Source organism: Chinchilla lanigera, unplaced genomic scaffold (genome assembly GCF_000276665.1).
Source record: "Chinchilla lanigera isolate Chin_1 unplaced genomic scaffold, ChiLan1.0 scaffold00036, whole genome shotgun sequence".
NCBI classification, from domain to species: Eukaryota; Metazoa; Chordata; class Mammalia; order Rodentia; family Chinchillidae; genus Chinchilla; species Chinchilla lanigera.
In genome coordinates this window covers 17,135,408-17,147,899 of record NW_004955437.1, presented here as the reverse complement: position 1 = coordinate 17,147,899, position 12,492 = coordinate 17,135,408, and positions in this window count along the sequence as shown.

Genomic DNA, 12,492 nt, shown 5'->3' with positions numbered 1-12,492 from the left:
GTGCATGGTGGGCCAATTGTGTCATTGTTTCTCAGTGTCATGGTAGTTCTCAATTGAGCAGTGGCAGCTGGCCCTGAGGCCAGATTCGCGCGCCACTCCCGGCTTCCCAGGCGCAGGGTGGGGGGGGGCTTCCAGGCGCCTGTGAGGCAGGGAGCCGGCCTGAAGACTGGCACTCCCCTCTGCGCAGCTTCCCAGGCACCGGAGCCCCTCCTCCCGGGCGCCTGCAAGGCTGGGGGCCGACCTGAGGGCCGGCACTCCCCGCCCTGCAGCTTCCAGTGCGCCGCAGTGGAGCCTAAAAATATTTTAAAAGGAAAGTATCACAGAATATTTGTAGGTTATGTTTATCATCCGGGAATAATGCAATAACGGTTTATGATTTTTTAAAAAAAAATAGATTTTGTATGTTTAAAGAGCATTGTTTTATTTTTTATTTTTTTTGGTACCAGGAATCGAACTCAGGACCTTGCGCTTGCCAGGCAGGTGCTTACGCCACTGAGCTATATCCCCAGTCTAAAACATTGGTGTTTTTAGCCTCCTTATTTATAACACAAATATTTTGCTTTCTCCTTTTTTCCCTTTCCTTAATATCAGTTACAACAGCTGAGAATGCAGTTGTGATTATAAAGTGGGCAGCTATTTCCAACTTTTAGGCAGTCCCTAGTACAAAAGAGGTTATGATCTGTAGGTCTGTAGTTTGTACAAATACCAGGGCATAGTCCTTCATTTCCCACTCTGCGGCATTACCCAATCACAGCCAAGATCAGTTGGTGTCTGTGTCTTGTGGTGGAGCACAGTGCTCTCAGGGGTCCGATAGGTGTGCTCCCACCTGGCTACCCAGTGTCTGCCCCAGGGAAGCCAGTGGTTGAAGCCAGTAGCATCTGCAATCAGAGGAGACCTTGTGCTATTGATTGAGATGCTCAGGCAGTTGAGAAAAAAATAGATCTAACTGGAAATGGTCGTTAGGTCACAATCCTAGAGCTATATAAATATCAAGTGAGATATTACTTTAATTTGGGGTTGAAGGGAAAATGAAGGGGTATGAGTAGTTGGAGGAAGGTTTAATACAATGTGCTGTTCAGTAGAGTTACCTTACATGTTAGGTAACTGTAGATATCTTGTTGGGGAAATCTGAGTTAAGCATCCCTGTGGTAAATGTTGAAATAGATTTTTAAATATTCTTATAATACAATTGCTTTTAGAATTCACAAGGATTCAATTAGATTTGGATCTTGCTAAACAAGCACATTAACACTAACCTAGCAACAACTTTTAGTTTAGAGATTTCCGCTTTAGTAGAGGAGAATGCACAAATATTAAAGAAAACTTGAATACCAAAGACTCATGTTGGGTCCATGTTCTGTTATTGCAATGAAGCACCTGTGATGAGGAACTCATGGTTTATTCAGTTCACACTCTTGGTGGCGGAGGGTCCATGGTCAGGCTCCCTGCATTCGGCTGCCAGTGAGGCTGATGATACAGCTTTGCAGGAACTTGTGCTAGGGGGAGCCATGGCCCGGGAAGACGGGAAGGCAGAGAGCAGCAGGGTCCCATAAGGACAGGGCCTGCCCAGTAGGCTGTATCACTTCCACAGGTGCCACTGTCTTGTGACATCACTACACTGGGGATTCAGCTCCCAGCTTGAGTGCCTTTGGGGCAGGGAACTAACCTGCATCCAGACCGCCACAGCCTGTGAACACATAGGTTCTGGGAAATGAAGCTCCTACCCAGCAGGGCCCCACACCCGGGGCTTCTCCAGGCCAAGCTGTACCCAGTACTGTGTCCCTGCTTGGCTCATCTCTTCCCTGGTACAGTAGGGCCGTCCGTCAAGCCCAGCCTGAGCCAGGAGTGTTACTCATTTCGCACATTGGGAGGATTTTTTGTGCACAGGGTACCGCTGTGCTTTATTACTGTTTCAAAGTATAATTAGTTAATCCAGAAATTAAAAGTTCTGTGACAGAAAACAGATGTTGTTCTCACAAAATATGGGAAATAAAATTCAGTCTTATTTATTATTTAAATGAATTCCTTTTAAATTGAAGAATTGTTATGTGAGTAGCTTTCAACATAATTTTTTTAATATTAAATGCTTAGAAGTAATTTGGATGCAGTTAACTCAATATTTATCACATTTATTTCTTATTTACTGTAGAGGTTAAAGCAATTTATTTCTTCTGGAAAATTTTAGGATCCTATGAGCAAGGGACTTCAGCCAAAATTGTCAACTTTTTTTAAGCAGCTGGGTCCAGAATCTCTCTAATAATGAGCTCTCTTTTGAATTGGACAATTTAAAAGTCTAGCATAATTAGAATATGATTCTAGTCCACACTCAGTGAAAGTTGACTTTTTTTCTGTTGATACATTTTCTTTTGCTTTCAAAGACTAATTTATACTTGTTCCTTAAACACAAAGAAAATATCTTTTGAAATAGCAGTTTTTAAGCCTGGTGTGGGCATGCATAACTATAATCCTAGCACTCAGGAGACTGAGGCAGGACAATCACCATGTGTTTGAGGTCAACCTGGGCGAATATGTAGTAAATTCAAGGCGCTTCAACTATGTAGCAAGAGCCTGCCTCAGAAAACCAAAGGGAGGGAAAATACAACTGTATGTTAAGATATACTTTGACTTTGGCAAAAGTGTATATTTATAGTAGTGATCATATCAATAAGCTATTATTATAGAATGTATGAAAATCAGTTGTCTCAAATACCTATATAAATATCTACGTGTTTCCAAAGGTCACGCTACAGTATGATGGATGTGTACACTTCCCTTGCTCACATTCCGGCATTGAGTTTTCCTCACTGCTGTGAATGGGTGATGTTCACGTACTGCTTGTCTTCGTCATAAGAGTGGCCTGCTGGCTGGAACACCTCTCCTCCTCTGGCTGTAACACTGAGTCCTTCCAGAGCCCTTTCTGATCAGATTCTATGCTTCTGTTGCCTTTTGTCTTTCATGAACATAACTTCATCATGTTTATTAGTACTGTTTTGTTGTAAACCCAGTAAGGCAAGAACCGTATCTTTTTATATCCCAGCACTAACACAGGGTCTGGCACATACAAGGTGTATTTGAAAAATACAGTGAATGTGTGTGTGTAAATTAGAAAATTTTATTACTGTAATAAAAGACATCGGCAGAGCTAGATGTGGTGGGGCACAGTCAGATGTGGCAGCACACACCTGTAATTCCAATACTCGGGAGGCAGAGGCAGGAGGATTGCCATGAGTTCAAGGCCAGTCTGGGTTACAAAGTGAGCTCAAGGCCAGCCTGAACTGCATAGCGAAACCTGTCTCAAAAAGACCAGCCTCCCAAAAAAACATTGCCGTTAACCTCCCTCAAAATACTCCCCCTTGCTTTAATTTTTGTATTGTTTGGTTGTTTTGAGACAGAGTCTCCCTGTATCATTCAGGCTGGTCTTGAACTCACTGTGTAGATCAGGACGGCCTCGAACTCATGGTGATCCTCATCAGCCTCCTGAGTGCTGGGGTTACAGGTGTACACCACCACGCACTCCACTTTTTAAAAAAGCACTTATAGTTATCCCCTCACTCTTGCTGCTTCCTAAAGCAGGTCTGGAAAGTTCTCTGATTGCACTATCATCTGTTTCAGTGTCCTTCAGTGCTTTACCTTGTCTAGTCATTCTGAGTTTGGCGGGGAGCCAGAAGAGGCTGGATCCCAGAGCCAGTGAATAAGGTGAATGAGGGCACACCATGTATTTATGAGCCTGCCTTTCTTTTGGAAGGCAGCTGGCAGCAGCATTCACTGTAGTATTTTTGTGTCACACCTGGTAAAAGACACTTGAGAAAGAAGGCTTCCAGAACTATCGTAGAAAGTGGCAAGAATGATGAGGTCAGTTTGTTTGCAGCAGTGGAGAGTTTTGAGAGGGGGATTAATGACTTTGAGACTTTTAGTGTAATAAATGTTTAAAAATGTAAGCGTTGTGTATTTTGATCACCTTTTATTTTGTCTTACTTTATTTTATTTTAGTCTTTTTGAGGCAGGGTCTCGCTCTGCAGTTCAGAATGGCCTTGAACTCACTTTGTAGCCCAGGCTGGTCTGGAACTCGCACCAATCCTCCTGCCTCACCCTCCCAAGTGCTGGGATTACAGGCCTGCACTACCAGGCAGGCTCTCACCTAACATTTAAAGTTGCAGTGAATTTCTGTAGAATGAAAGAATGTTTCCTTCCTTCATCTGAAAGACTGATGATGAAGTTAACCTTTGTTTCAGACTGAAACAATTTTAAAAGGTTACATGTGCAGGTGGATCAGTTTACATCCTCCACTCCAGAGGCTGGGAGGCAGGGCCATCCTGAGCAATTTAGGGAAGAATATATAGCTCCGTGTAAATTCCTGAGGTTCCTCTCCCCGCAAAACAAACAAGTGAAACAAAAAGCTAAACCACGCCACAATGCCAATATTGCTGCCCATTGCTACTGTTACCCACATTTGGGAGGTGATTTATTATTTACTCATTTTTCTTATGATGGTGATACTTAAAATCTGTAATCTGTATACTGACATTGCCATTGTAGTGATCCTGAGACATCGTAATCCTTTAATGACAACTTGTCTTGTGAATTGCTGTTGCACTATTGTCTATATCTGTAGTTGGAAATGCTTTATTGAATGGTGCTTTATTTGGTAATTCATATCTTTAAACTGACCTCCCATATTTTTGTATTTTTACCATCTCAGTAATTTCATTAGGCACATATTTATTTTTCCATTCTTTTTTATCATGCAGCACAGTGCTTTGTGTAGAACTTAGCTTCATGTGCAGTGATGTATCAGAATGAAATACCTGTCTGGTTGTATTGAATTTCGTGTACTGGGATTTGCATATTCCGCTGTATATCACTGTACTCCTTATTATCCAGAGGATGCTTACAGTTGTGTATCTTTATTGACTGCGCTGGATGCAGACATTTGCAGGTGATTAAATTTGCTTTGTGCTTCTCACATAATTTGTTTGCTTGGATTTGTACTTAATTATACCTGATCCATCTGTATATAAATTCATGCTTGGTAAAAATTTAGACACTACAGATATGACAGTGATTCCTTTGACCTCTCCCATTTTTAATTTGTGCCACATACTGTATCTGAGAAGGTTGTATTTTTTTAGAAGGTTATATTAAAACCAAACATTTTGTTGTGCTTTGTGTGCAGTTTGACAGAATAATTCAAGCCACCATGTACATACTTGTAAAAAAGTATTTTGAAATAGATTTACAGACTCTGAAACTAGTGACCTTTATGAAGCTTTCCTTAATGATCACCACCCACATAGTTATAGTACAGATTCCAAGAAATGAATACTGGAAACTGGTACAGTGAGTACTATTTTATTCATCTCTTGCTAGTTCTTCACCTACTGTGTCTTTTTCTGTCCTAGGATCCAATCCATGATCCCAGGTTGCCTTCAGTTGTTTTTGCTTAGTCTCTTATTTGTTAGACTTCCTGTTCTTTTCTCTCACCGACCTTGCAGTTCTGGTGACTTACTGTGTGCTAGTGACTAAGATTGGTCCTTAAGGTTGAGGAGCTAGGAGCACTGGTGAGATAAGACCCTTACCCAGTGATAACACAGGCAGGCAAACATACAGACCAGCCCTGTCAACACGTTGTGTTTCCTTCAGTATGACTTTACGCTCGGAGTAAAGAAGAGAAAGCTACCAGCTTACCTCGTGTAGGTGCCTTTTCAGAGGAAAGTCCGTGCTGTGAAGAAAGTAGGAGCTTTTCCGCTGAAAGAACTGGGAGGGAAAAGGATGTAATATAGACAGAGGTGTCAGCAGCATGAACATAAGAAAGACTCTTTGCTTTGCAGACTGGCAATTGGTTGATACAGGAATGGAACGCAGGCCTTGTGGCGGGCCCAGGGATAGATCCAATTAGAACAGTACTTAGAAACCACCTCTTTTTCTCTAGCTTAGGTAGAATTGTTTCATGTTCGTGGAGTACCTTTGGGGTTTAAAAAAAATAGTGACTTGAAGTGAATCATTTGGTTTATAATCGGAACTTCTAAATTTTTTGTTCTGTGTGTTGAGACAGGTTTTTTTTTTTTTTTTTGGTTTTTCTCTGGTACTGGGAACCGAACTCACGACCTTGCGCTTGCCAGGCAGGCGCTTTTGCCGCTGAGCTAAATTGCCAGCCCGAGACAGGTTTTCACTCTGTAGTTTTAAGTTGGCATTCAGCTCAGTAACAGTTTAGTCTGGCCTCTGACTCCTGATCTCCAGAGTTAGGCTGAGTGCTCGGAATACAAGAACGTGGCACAAGCCATCCCACTTGTGTTTCTGAGTTTTAAATGCACAACATTAAGACTTTTGTTGTCCCTTTGGAAGGACAGAGGGGACAAATAATTATGTTCAATCACTATAGTAGCACAGAATATTTTAAAAATTCTCTTTTTTTTTTTTTTGTTTTTTTGTTTTTTCTCCGGTACTGGGAACCGAACTCACAACCTTGCGCTTGCCAGGCAGGCGCTTTGGCCGCTGAGCTAAATCCCCAGACCCTAAAAAATTCTCTTAATAATCAAATGAATTCATTTTATAGTATCTCTTGTTGCCCCCATTGTAAGACTGGCATTGTGTAGGTGTGGGAAATAGAGCAGTAAGAAAACAGAAACATTCTGCTCTTGGTCTAGTACATTCTAGTAGTTCTAGGTATAATATGAGTGAACTCCCCAGAAGTTGAGTCAGCAAGCACACATTACTATCACATGCAATGACTGTATCACAGTGCCGAGGGGAGACCACAAAGACTATACGGCTGGCTCTTGAAGGAGAAAAAGAATTTCTTTGCAGCTAGGTGTGGTGGCGCATGCCTGTAATCCCAAAGGCAGGACTGGTGCAAGTTCGACGCCAGCTTGGGCTACTTAGTGAGTTCAAGACCAGCCTGAACTGCGTAGGGAGACCCTGTCAAAAGAAAAGGAAAAAAGAATTTCTTTGCATACTGGTTTGCTGACACAAATAATTTTTCATTTTTTACATTCATTCTTAAAGATTATTTTTGCTAGGTATAGAATTCAGGGTGGTTGCTTTCTTTTAGCACACTGAAAGTACTAGTCTACTGTCTTCTGACTCCAGTAGCTAATCTAAGGTAGCTGTCATTTTTCTGACTTTGAAAATGTTTCCTTTGGTTTTAGTTGTGAAGCTTTTCTATCACATATCTAGATAGGGAGTTCTTCATCAGTCCGGATCTGGGGATTGATTTCTCAGTTCAAGAGAACTTGGCCATCCTGTCTTCACATTGTTTCTGCTTTACTCTCTTTCAGGGCTCTCTCGCATCACTTAGGGAGGTGTGTGTGCGCTTCTTTTCTTTGTTACGTTCCTGTTTTGTGCGGACTTGTGCGGAATACCTGGTGTATCACCAGTGGACTTATTGCCGTCTCCCTTCTAAGCTCACCCTTGCCTTCAGTGAGCACCACGTAAACCGGGACTGCGAACCCCTCGTAATTCTTCCTCACCATTTGTTCTTGGGTACTTCTGGCAATTCTCTAGTGGCCACTTGAACTACTGGTTGTCAGGCTGACCTGATTTGTTTCACTTGTAAACAAAATGCTCACTCCATGGTTGATTTTTGTGGCAGCTCAGTTGCTTTGAGTAAGGTGCTAATGAGGCGTAGGTCAGAGGTCCAGGCTCCAAGAGGGATGGGAAGCTTTCCTCTGGCCCGTGGCCACAGACCCTGACCCTTCCTTGCCAGCTGTCTTGCACATGTAGGCTATGGTTCATTATGGGGACAGAGGAGAGGGTGTAGATAAGACCAGGCAAATCTATCATCTCTGCCAGAAAAGACAACTCCTACTGATAGGTCAGTAACCTTTTCATTGGAAGGACAGCACATTAGTGTTAGCTTCTGTACATGTGTCTGGGTCTTTTTCTTGAAATAAATGAAATAAAATCATGTGATTATGTGGGTTGTCTGAAGCGGGTTTAGAATACTGGTTGCATTTTAAAACGTATTTGAATATAAAGATCTTTTTAGTTGTAATGATCATTATTCCTACTCAGATTTTAAATGTAGTCATATAAAATGGAAATGTCAAATGTGACTTTCGAAGTCAAATGTGATAAAGTAGTAGGGGGAAAATGCAAAATTGGCATTATTTTTAAAAAACGTGTTAAATTTAGGAAATAAATGCCTTCTAAGCCTCTTTATCTCAGCCAACCCCCTCCTGAAAGAAGGGAAGGTAGTAGATGGTAGATACAAAGAATAGTGCTCAGAACAAGAACTTCTCTAGAGAAGCATGCAACTGGTTTTTGTTTTTGTTTTACCACCAAAGCATTTTACAAAGGACTCATCAGATAATTGAGCGGGTTTTCTTTTTAGGACCTCAATTTTGATGGCCTGTGTCAATCTGACCAGGAATTCAGACATCTCTTCATGACATATTTTAAATGCACAGATGACTTGGGTTCTGATTTGCACTAGATTATGCAAAAGGGAAAGGCCAGCGTTTGTGTTACTTCCTAATTGTGACTCAGGCCCCATTGTAGACTGACAATGGATCTCAGGGTGGGTGTCCAGAGCACCAGTGGTGGACCTTATTTATTTCTGTAGTCATGAAATAAATTTGATGCGTATTCAGGATTGTGTGTGTGTGTGTGTCTCCTTCTCTCTCACACAGGGTCTCGCCATGTAGTACAGGCCAGCCCTGAACTTGGTTATGTAGCCTAGGCTGGCCTCGAACTTCTGGCAAGTATTTTAAAATAGAGCCATTAAGAATTGTTGATCAGGGCTGGGGCTGTAGTTCAGCATCGCAGCACCTTCCTGGTACCAAAAGGGAAAAAAGGGAAAAAGAATTGTTGATCAATTTGATGAGACTCCTGTCTCGGCCTCCAGGGTGCTGGGATTGTAGTTGTGTGCCACCATGCTTGGCCCAGGAATATTATTTCTGAAGCTGAGTTTCTTTTTAAAGAACAAAATCAGCCAAGTTAACCAAAATACTAAAACAACAGCACAGAAAGGAAATTGCTGTGGAAGTGACTTATATGAAAACCCTGGCTGAGCTGCATATGAGTGGAACAAATGTAGAAACAGGTTATTGAAAAGATTCAGATTCATTGCTGGAGATTAAACCCAGGGTTTTACATTGGGTAGCCAAGCTGCTTTGCCATTGATCTGAACTCCCAACCCAAAAGTGTCCCTCTTCGTTCGTTCGTTCGTTCGTTCGTTCATTCATTCATTCATTCATTCATTCATTCATTCATTCGAGATAGGGTCTTACCATATAGTTCAGGGTAGCCTTGAGCTTGCTATGTAGCCCTGGCTGGCGTGGAACTGGCGGGAATCCTCCTACCTCAGCCTCCCGAGTGCTGGGATTACAGACATGCACCACCACATCCAGCCTCTCTGCAAGGTTTTGAGCATCTGGTTTGACAACAGGAGTTTCCAGCTGGTGCTGAGAATAAGCTGTAGCAGTGGTGATGAGTCTGTGGCATGTATACTTAATGCTCTAAAAGGTTTGCCCACTGAGCTATTGGCATGGAGGAGGCAGTGGGGAGGATATTGCTGTGCATCTGGTAGAGATTTGATGGCTTCAGCCAAGCTGATGCAGAGATAGTGTGAGTCGAAGCAGACTCTGCAAATATTTTAAAATAGAACCATTAAGAATTGTGGATCAAGGCTGGGGATATAGCTCAGCGGTGCAGCACCTGCCTGGCAAGCGTGAGACCCTGATTTCGATTCCTGGTACCAAAAAAGGAAAAAGGGGAAAAACTGTTGTTTGACTGAGAGAGTTAGAAATTTTCTAAGAGGTGAGTTCAACATGAGAGACCTGCATAACTGGAGAGATGCAGTTACTTACTCAGATGCACAGAGGTGGAGATGGGAGGCTAAAAGGAAGAGATGGCACGTGGTAGAAGGAGGATGGTTCCTTTAAAAATTGTAAACTTATTTTTATTTAAAATAGACCTTTCCTCCTGGCATGGTGCTTGTACCAGAGGGGACCTGGTACTTGCTTGTGCTATGAATTTATTACTATCGACTTCCTGGAATACGTCTTCTTTTGTGGGTGATGGTGTCTCACTATGTAGTTCAGGCTGGACTTGAACTCATTATGTAGCCCATGCTGGGCTCAAACTCACATCAATCTGCCTGCTTCGGCCTCCTGAGTGCTGGGATTACAGGCATACGTCACCCCACCCGGCTTGGAGTACTTCTATAAAAACTGTAAATAAAGTCATCATAATACAGCTCGTTTTGTTCAGGTTTTTAAAAACTTCCATCATAAGCAGTTGGCTTCGCGATAGCAATGTGTGCTGCCAGTTTGGTGACTAATTGAGTTAGAGGTTAACAGCAAGACATTCTTATAAACATCAGTGGGAGTGGCGTATCCAAATAAAAGCTTATATTAGGCATAGATTCAAAGAATGGGATGAATAAGAACTGTGTTATTACAAGCCAAGAGCATATTAAGAGTTTTGACTTTGACAGGAAGGGACACTACCCTTAAAAACGACTGTCTAAATTGTATGTTCCCTACTTTGGTCCTTGTGGTGAGATTTTTAAAATGCAGAGCTTAGGGTAGGAATGCTGCTCAGGGGTAGAGCATTGCCTGACATGTACAAGGCCATGGGTTCAAACCTATAATACACTTGCACATTTCCAAATGTGCACATGCAAAAGAAGAAAAAAAGAAATGAGAAGATTGCCGTTTAAACATCTCTCTTCTCAACCATGGAATTGACTTGACTTTTTAAAACTAGGAAATCTGTGGCTTACTTCCTACTATGGTGATTGGAATGCCTTTCTTTTGTATTCCCCGCCCCCCTTAAAAAAAAAAAGAAGAGGAGAAAGAAGTCAGAATTGGGATTTCCAGCCAGGAGACCCATACTTTTATCTCTCCATATGCCAGTTAAATGCTTCCTTCTGCTGTGATAAAATCAGATGATGGACTTGGTCACTTTGCTGTGTTGAGTCATTTTTTTCAACTTTATTCTAATTGAGCCTTTGGGGCATAAACTATTTCCTAACATCTGTGAGCATAAAGGTCTGATACTGGAATTTATAGATTGTTTCAAGAGATCTTTTAGGTTCAGTATCCAAACCAGAACGCAGAATCTCTTTTATTGTGGGCTGATCATCCCCTTCACCTCTTCGTGTTTCGCACACCCCCTCTGCTGCCTCCAGTTTCAATGAAGGGATTTCCTAAGTGCGTCTAGGATTAGTCTGGTTCCAATCTGTATAAACTTCTTTTCCGTAATCCTCACAATGGCACTGGTATTCACAGTGTCTGCCAGAAAGTACAGCATTTTGTGAGACCTGTACTTGCAAAAGGAATCACATTTATTGCCTGAATTTCTTTTGCTTTAGAAAAATAAAGTTTCTGGTTAGATGAGTATCTGTTGCAAAAACAAATTATTAAGGGGCACAAACTCTCCAGACAGGTGGATGTGGAGGTGGATATCAGCACTGGCTTATTTGCTTCTCTTTTCTGTATATCTAAAGCTCTTTTTCAATAACTGTTAGGATCCCCAGTACAGAGTCTCGTTATTTTTTAGGTGTCATTTTACTCTGCAGGACTGGAAATTCTTCAGCACAGTGCTTGATATATATGCCTCATTTATTCTTTTTTTTCCCCTCATTTATTCTTTTAACAAACATTGCATGTTCCTTATGTGCTGGACTTTATTTTATGTATCTATCCATTTTTGCAGGGCTGGGAATTGAACTCAGTGCCTTGCGCATGCTAGGCAATCACTACCAATAAGCTACACCCCCAGCCTTATTGGCTGAATTTTAATTACCCGACCCAGGCCTTTTTTGGGGTGTGTGCCTCTGACATCTTGTACATTCTGTGGTCATCTTCTGCAGGAATGTGGACCCAGCCATGTTCAGGCTTATAATCCTGACACTCTGGGAGGCTGAGGCAAGCAGGAGGATTGCAAGTTTGAGGCCAACCTGGGTAATTGAACCACTTGGGGTAGACCCTGTCTCAAACTAACTAAAAAGTACTGGAGAGAGAGTTCAATGTGAAGGCACAAAGCAAATATAAAACCTGACTTAAATGTCCTTCCCTGTAGGTAATCTCACAACCCCTTTAGTGCAAGGATCATGTTTTATCTGGGAAATCCTAGAGCTTTGCCCTTCACTTCACATGAGGATCAAGGGCAGATGTTTAGTGACTGTAATATTCAGGTTCCCATCCTCAGCTCACAGTGGAAGCTTTCCCAGGAACTGATTGGAATCACCTATCTCTGGGTCCCATTCTTTCATTTTGGGATCCTTATTTTTTCTCTTTTCACAGAGAGGTGGAGGATCAAATGTAATAATGAAGTAAGAGTCAAGCATATTCTTTTTTGTTTGTTTTTGTTTTTTTGAGCCAGGGTCTCATTATGCAGTTCAGGTTGACCTTGAGCTCATTTTGTAGTCTAGCCTGGTCTTGAACTCTTCGATCCTCCTGCCCAAGGAGTGCTGGGATTACAGGCCTGTGCCACCACACCCAGCGAGTCAAGCATAATGAGTCAATGCAATGGACTCATCTTAATTAG